This window comes from Helianthus annuus, chromosome 9 (assembly GCF_002127325.2).
Source record: "Helianthus annuus cultivar XRQ/B chromosome 9, HanXRQr2.0-SUNRISE, whole genome shotgun sequence".
Lineage (NCBI taxonomy): Eukaryota > Viridiplantae > Streptophyta > Magnoliopsida > Asterales > Asteraceae > Helianthus > Helianthus annuus.
This window is the reverse complement of record NC_035441.2, coordinates 29,881,855-29,890,543: the sequence shown is the minus strand read 5'-3', so window position 1 is coordinate 29,890,543 and position 8,689 is coordinate 29,881,855.

The following is an 8,689-nucleotide window of genomic DNA, read 5'->3' as shown; positions in this document are numbered from 1 at the left end:
ATCGCAAAAACATGTACAACCAAAATTGTCAACTTTGCGACTATTCGATTTATATATATTTTTAACACTATGCTTCCGTACACACAGTTTATCTTACAAGATTTTATTTTAAACTATTTTACAAAAGTTACTATTATACATTACACCACCCTTTGCATTTTCCGTTGATTGGCTTTTTTAGTGACGACGTACCCTCTCGTCGTATTTCCAGGAGATCTGCTCTCCTACCTCCCGAATTCTATTTCCTGCATCCACCAACTCTTCGCCGTAGTGGCGGAGTTCAGCTAAATTTTCGTTACTCATTGGTGGATTGGGTATAGGTTCCGGGTCGAACTGAGGGAGAAAAGTGTTAGGGCTATTCATGATGTTCTGAAATTGCTAGTCGGCAGACCACCATTGCTCTAGGGTTCCTGGAAAAGGTCTAGGGTGCATAATAGGGTCTGGAATAGCAGGTTCTAAGTTAACAGGTAATAGGGCTTCTGCTGGGTAGCTAAAGAGGGTTTCATTGGCTGGTCCAATGATATCTCCTAGTGACAATTTTTGATCTAGCTCTTCTTCCCAAGATAGGGGTTCCTGATTTTGTCTAGAGCTCTCTCCAGTTTCTATGCCTTTTCCTTTGCCTTTTGGGTCGTCCTTTTTCATGGTTTTTTGGGTTGCTGTCTTCTTTCTACGCACACATCTCCAACCTGCCCACCTATATCTTTTTTTCACTACTTTAGGTTTTTCCTGAGGCTGGGCTTTAAATACCACGGGCTCCTCTACGTCCGCCTGGTATCCAGTAGTAATACTGGTGATATCCATATCTGTACTATGGATTGATATATTTTGTAGGGCTTCTGATATTTCATTCGTGCTGCTATCACACACGAAGACGCACACAATCCTAAGTTAAAATTTTATAAACTAAAGTTTCACCAAATCACAGAATGGCAATTAGATAAATTAAGTATTTATAAAATACTTAATTGGCTTAAATCAGTGGCTCTCATACCACCTTTTTCTGTCACGGCCCCCGTGCCTGGTTTGACCCGATCCAAGAGCCGCGGGACAGAAATCCCGTGGTATTCGTTTTCACAGCGGAAGTCTTATTAGGATCATTTTAAACTTGAAAATGCCCGAGTTTTATTTATTTATAATTCGGGATAAACCCCGTAATTTACAGTAGAGAAATTTCATAATTTCTTTTATTTTACAAACATGTTTATTTCTTTATTCGAGCCACTACTTTAAGCTTCTGAGTGCTCCTGAGCACTTGTACTTGATTCAATGTAGGTCACCTGAAACATGTTGTAAAAAATAATTTTTCAGCGGGTAAATACTGAGTGAATCATTCATTTTAACTAAAAAGACATGTTGTTATAATTTAAAGTATTAAGGGAGATTACAATGTTTTTATCAACCAATTACCCCAAATAGTATGGAGTATTGTAAAACAGTTGATAAAAAGATAATGACTCACATTGCAAGTTTAGAAGGGCAGTACTTAGCCTACGGATAAGCCGAATAACCTAGTTTAACAATAATGCACACAACCAGGTTAGTAACTAATACAGCAGTTACGATAATTCACGAGATACAACCCTCACAACGAATGATAAAGTGCGATACTTAATATCCAGCGGATTCACAACGAATAATAGAGCATAGCTCAAATATCCTCTAGGAATCACGACGAATAACGAAGTATAAACCCAGATTGAGCAGCACTTAAACACTCGTTGGATAGTTTCAATCGATCGGATATCGAATCGTAATAGCGATCGAGTTATTAGCCGGTATAGTGGCAGCACCTCACTACTATATGAAAATTATAAATTTTTACAGTATATCTTCGTTTGTAGAAGATTTCGTCGACACCAGAAGATTGCCTGGGATCTAAGCTATTTATAGGAGAAATTAAGGCCTGTCGCGGCCCGCGTTAAATCTGGACAAAGCCTTATGCGGCCCGCGTGGCCGCCCAATCTTAGCGTAGGCCTGATTAGTCATGGGCTAGGTTTAACAGGTGGCCCAAACGTGGCCCGTGTGCGTTGCCGGATAACTATGACCTTTCGCGGCCCGCATCAAAGTCCATTCAGCCTTTACGCGGCCCGCCCGGACTCATAAAACTCATCCGGTTTAATTGCTAAGTTGAAGCGGCCCGCGTGAGATTGAGTTATCTCTTACGCGGCCCGCCTAAAACCCAAAAATCTGAATTTTCTTGATTTTTCATGTAGGTGAGGGTTTTAGGGTACGGGTTTTCATATACGGGTATACTAAAGACATTTTTGAAGGTCCTTACAATAGGACTAGACACCCCATTCCTATTGTATGGAATGTCAAAAACCAAATTTTAACCAAATAGAAATTCCCTTTGTGGTTTTTCTATAGTCTCCAAAGTGTAGTTTGATACACTAAGGCGTGATTGAATACCAAATCACACTTTCTTTGTATATGTTGATATACTACAAAAGTACAGTTTGATGTGCTCTCAAATGTGATCTACCAAAGTATATTTTGTTATACTATGTACAAAATCCAACGTGTGTTGTAACATACTACTTTGTTATTTACCAAAGCATAGTTTGATATGCTACTGTTTACCAAAGTATAGATTGATATACTACAGACTTTGATATTTCATTAAACTAAAGTATTTTTTGATATACTATGTACAAAATCCAACATGTGTTTTAACATACTACTTTGTTATTTACCAAAGCATAGTTTGATATGCTACTGTTTACCAAAGTATAGATTGATATACTACCGACTTTGATATTTCATAAACTAAAGTATATTTTGATATACTACCAAAGTATAGTGGATATGCTATTTCAAACCAAAGCATAGTTGATATGCTATTTTCTAACCAAAGTATAATTTGATATACTACCAATACTTTTATCCTTAAACCAAAGTATACTTGAGATATACTACCAAATCTATTATTTTAATTACTAAAGTATATTTCAATATACTATCTATTTAACAATTTCAAAACCAAAGTATAATTTTTGTCTATACTATAAACCTTTTACCAAAACGACACGTTTTAGAAACAAAACTTTTACATTGGATTCATGGCTATTTTGAAAACATAAAACCTTCATTATCCAAAGCCATGAATCTAATACACAAAATCCTATGTTACTCACAGGCATTTTTATGTTGACGTACCTATTTTCATATATGTTTCAGGTACTGCTATGTGATGATTGATTGGTGCATGCTACACATAGGATGGACTTGTGCCTTAGCGACTTTAAAATTGGGAAACAATTATTTGTATTTATCTGAATTGTTCTAAAACAATGAGTTCAATAATTCAATAAAACAAAACTATTTAATCCATGGTTGTGTAACAATGATTCTGTTACGACACTCCCCGACGTTTCCGCCATGTTTTGTTGTTTTACGTGGTCGGGGTGTGACAGAAAAGTTGGTATCAGAGCCAATGGTTATAGGGAATTAGGTTATTAGTAATGCTATGACCTAGACTATAACCTTCCTAGGACCCTAACACAAGTTATCTTGTGTTTAGTCTTAAAACAATACACTTCACCTATCCTTAGGTGATTAACAAAAACAAAACACAATTCATTATCTCGAGTCAAAATCTTACAAAACATCACAAGAAGTCATCTATCCTTAGATGATTTGTTTTTAGGCTTTTAAACCTTTGGTGTTTTCAAAATCTCGTCAAAGTTTGGGTCTAAATAATGTGAACACGTGCGAACTGGAGGAGTGAATGCCTGTACCCTGAGTTTTCTGTCTAAGGCTAGAGTGTTCGTACAAATCTGCACTATCAGATCAGTCACTCTTTCCTGGGAACTCTTGGGGTGAGTGTTCACTTATAGGCGAGCATGTCTTCAGTGATACATTATATTGACCCATTTATTTACTTTGATTTGTCACAGTGTCGTTTGTTTATTTTAAGTAACGAACAAATGGTCACAATCCTTATGCCTTGTCAATATTCTTAACATCCAGTTTTGAATATCCAATAAATATCTCACTCATTTTCCCTCATGTTTCTTTGCTCTTTTAGAATATGCCTCCTCGATGTGATCAAGCTCAGGATGTCGCCATGGCAGCCTTAATCACTCAGCAAATCACTGATGTACTCCTGAACCTTATCACCCAGATAAATTAGGTAAACAATAACAATAAAAATGTTCAGTGCAACTCTAAGACATTCAACTCAGCTAAGCTACTCACATTTACTGGGTCTGAAGGAGCCACTGGGCTCCTACAGTGGTTCGAGAGTCTCGAAAGCACGTTTCGTCATGTACAATGCCCAAACGAGCGAAAAGTTGAGTTTGCGTCGAGTGTATTCCAGAAAAGAGCACTCACATGGTGGAACGGCATAATGAGGGATCGAGGTGCCGATGTGGCAATGGCACAAACATGGGAAGAGTTTCGGGCTCTAATGATGAAGGAATTCTGCCCTCGTCATGAGGTTAGGGCTTTAGAACAGGAATTTGACGATCTCAAACAAGACAACAGTGAACATCGAGACTACACAGATCGTTACGAGGAATTGAGTCTGTTATGTCCTACCATGGTTACGCCTTTGGATAAGGCGATTGATTGAAAGGTACATCGATGGCCTGCCTGACCCAGTTTAGGATATTGTTACTGGTAGCAACCCTACTACTGTCAGACAAGCCATTGAAAACATGGTATGTGACTTGTAGAATGTATGAATGTTTGAATGTAACTTGTAAAACGTATCTGTAACTGAGTACTGTGAATGTTTGAGATCGCTAGTGGTTTGCAAAGCCACTAACATGTGTGACGACATAGGAAGCCACCAAACCTAGGCATTTTTGTCAACTTTGACTGAGATACAGAAGCACTCATTGGTAGAAGTAGGCCAAGAGTTGGGTTGCCTGAAACCCATTAGATCTAACCTTTTGTTCCGCGATCTGAATGTATACGCTGATTAATGGTGCTTATGGTACCCTATTCGGGACATGATCTAAAATGTTTCACTTGAATGTTTTTGTACTCCGTCATACCATTTTGTAAACATTCTAAGCTCTTGTATTTGTATTTTCCCGTAGTTTAGAAAACTAGAATTTGTGTGTATGCATATTTCGAAAAATACACTTGTTTGAAAAACCGGTATAAAACATAAGCTTTTCGTAAACCATTTGTGTCTGTTAAAACTTGCTTGTAAAATGGTTTATGAATTTGTAATTCTTGTATGCTTTGCAAAATGTGCATGTCTTTCCACCCTGAAAACATTTAGAAAAGTGTAAAACAGTGAAAAAGTGGGGTTATGAACTCACCTGAATATTCCTGTGCAAAGCTAGGTATATACGACTTTGTGATGTCGTTTCCAAGACGAGACTCGCTAGCGTGCATTCTACAATATTCCTAACACGGAATATCTTATAAGTTTCTAAATAAACGCGGTAACTAAACTACGTGTCATCGAGCTCTACCGAATCGTTAGCAGAACGATTCAACGGTAACCTGTTAACTTAATGAAAATGACTAAGTTAAAGTTGTTTAGTGTCGTTTAATATCGGTAATTATAAAGTTTTGGAAAAGCTTAGTTCCCGAGAGATAAAAAAATAAATAAATCTTTATATAAAAATATATAAATATAACGTTATATTTGTGTTAGCTGTCTCGAGGAGTTATAAGTGTATGTAACGAATACATGAACATAATATACAACTCGTATCATATATCGTGTCTCGTATGGTCGTTATCCAAATATAGGTACATGTTGTTTAGGTGTTCGAAATATAAAAAGTTTATTTATTCTATAAACTTGTCCTCGAGTCGTTGTGTTCGAAAATAAATATATAACTATACTTATTTTGGTAAAAGAATACAAGTCGTATGATGCGTTGAAATAAATATAGAAGCTATATTTATTTTTATAAACGAGTTATTGTTGTTCCATATTTAAAATAAATATATAAATTATATTTATTTTAGTAAGAGAATTGTCGGGTATTCGGAATAAATAAATAACGAAGTTGTGTTGTTTAAAATAAATATAATGGTTATCTTTACTTTATAAAAGAATCGTCGAAAATGATATCCAAATCGTGGTTGTGGTGATGTTGTAAAGTGTTATCGGAAATGTTATACACTTGTATTTAATTTTATAAAAATCGTTTGTAGTCGATCGGTTATGTTTCGTTTTATAATAAAACGTAATTATTTTACGGATTTTCTAGAAAAAGGGGCAGAGTTTCCTCTGTTTTTGGATGACCCCGACAACGCAAGTTGTCGTTATTTTGTCAAAATTCAATCAAGATTCAAACAATATATCAGATTTGCCAAATATATCATAATAGGTAAACCATAATCATGTCGGTCGAGCTCGTTATCACGTAATATTAAAATTATATATAAAAAATAACGTAATAAATGGTGTCGTTTACCAAATCCTCATGTCGAAACGCTAACTCAGTTGACAGAGTTGACCAGGTCAACTGGGTTGACCGGCTTAGTTGACCAGGTCAACTGGGTTGACCGGCTGAGTTGACCGAGTCAACTCGGGTTGACCGAGTTGAGTTGACTCAAACCGTGTTGACTCGCACCGAGGTCAGTTGACTCAAACCGACGGTAATGACTGAGTCGACTCGGTTTACAAACCGAGTCGACCGAACCGCACCCAAATTTGAAGTCGACTGAACTTGAACGAGACCCGAATCTCGAACCCGAAACAGTCCAAAACAAAACCCAAACAAAAATAACTTGAACCAAGACCAACATTTGAGCCGATCTCAAATCAAACCCGCTTAAACCCAGAACTGAACAATCTTGGCGATGAAGGCTTTGAACTCTCCTTTCTCATCAACAAACATATCCCAGCTAAAGCCTTCAGGTAGTCTCTCATCATCTTGATCAACTATACAGGCTTTGCTATCAGGAGATATGTAATTGCTCCAGTTTAAGTCCACTAAACATGCTCTTTTAGAATTCTCAAGCTTTCTACCATGAGCCGTCTGTGAATCTTGTGATTGACCAACTTGCTGATAAATGGCTCTCCGGTAGTAGTCGTCTTTTCCAAACGGATTCTGAGCGCCACCAGCTTCTCTATTCTTGCACTCCCGTTTGAAATGGCCTTTCTCCCTGCAACGAAAACAATGAGCATCAAGAAAGTCATTTCTTCCGTTAATAGTCTTAAACTTTTCAGCACGCCTAAGAACACTAGCTAGACACCATTTGATATCCATCAGTTCCATTTCCTCGGCGTCTATTTGATCGTAATCCTTGTTGCTAAGCATTGGATTTCCGATCCGACCAGCTACAAGACCCTCATATGACAACAATACAGAACCAAGTAAAGCCATGTGGTCTTTAGAAGTGTCCTCTGAGAAACTTTGACCTTCTGGGAGATTTAAAGCTATGTTGCATTGAATCACATAACCATTTCCAGTTTTTGTGCCCTGAGACTGAAAGCTTGTGTTTGATTCTTTAGGATTGACACTTGGATATGATGAGAATCCACTGCTGCCTTTCGTTAAACATTGATCGGCTTTTTCTGTTGAATCACCAGCACTGAAAGCAGTTTGGATTTTCGGACTTCTCTCAGCTTCAGGAACTGGAATGCTACCTTTGTAATACATCTTTACATCCCGCTGACCACTCGGACTGTTCATCCTAGCGATTTTCTGCTGTTCCAGATCCTGACTCTCAATCTTTTCTATGAACTGAGAAATCGTCAACCCATTATAAACACCCGTGTTTTTCAGAATCATCAGATATGTTCCCCACTATTTCTGTGGTAAAGCATCAGCCAGCTTGTCTACCCATTCTTCACGATCTTTAGTGATACTCAACATAGACATTGATCGAACAAGGTGACAATATCTCTCAATCAGCTTCTTTGTGTCTTCACCTGGTAAGCTGCCGAACAGATCAAACTCTTTCTTAAGCAGCGCCTTCTTGCTCTTTATCATGTTCTCGCTTCCCTCAAATTTAACTTTAAGAGCACCCCAGATCGACTTTGCAGATTTGTCATGCGGTAACAGAATGAATATGTCTTCTTTGATCGCTTGTTGTAACAGACTGATCATCATCTTCTCAGCTTTGTACATAGTACGTTCCTGATCAGTGAACTCGGATAACTCTTTGAGAACCTGCAAATCTGTTCTAGGTAACACGTATTTCTTCAATATACACTCCTAAGATCTAAGATGATTCGCTTGAACCCAGTTCTCGAATCTATCTTTCCACCCATAATATTCTTCCATACTCATCAATTTCGGGGGCTTTTGAGTGGTTCCCGTTTCGTTCTCTAAGTTTATGGCTTGAGCAATTGCAGCTGGACCAGACGGTGTTGCAAACACGTTATAGAATTCGGTATCCATGGCGACTTGGCACGTTTTTCAATAACAGTGACAAATAATCGAAACTAGAATGATCACTCAAGCGAAAAACTAATAATGTTGTTCGAATAAGCGAAACAGTTGAAGCGGGACCTCAAATGATCAATAAAGCGAAACTTAATAAGCGAAACTCCAGAACACACCCTTGAAGCGGAACTCTGAAGCGGAACCTCACTTATAATCACACACAAGCGGAACTACCATGTAATTTGGAGCGGAACCACTAATAGATGACCGAATAAGCGGAAATAATATGCTGTTTGAAGCGGAACTACTCAAGTGTCCGAATAAGCGGAACCTATTCAAATGTCAATTTGATCCACTTTTAGACCATATTTTGGTATGAAACT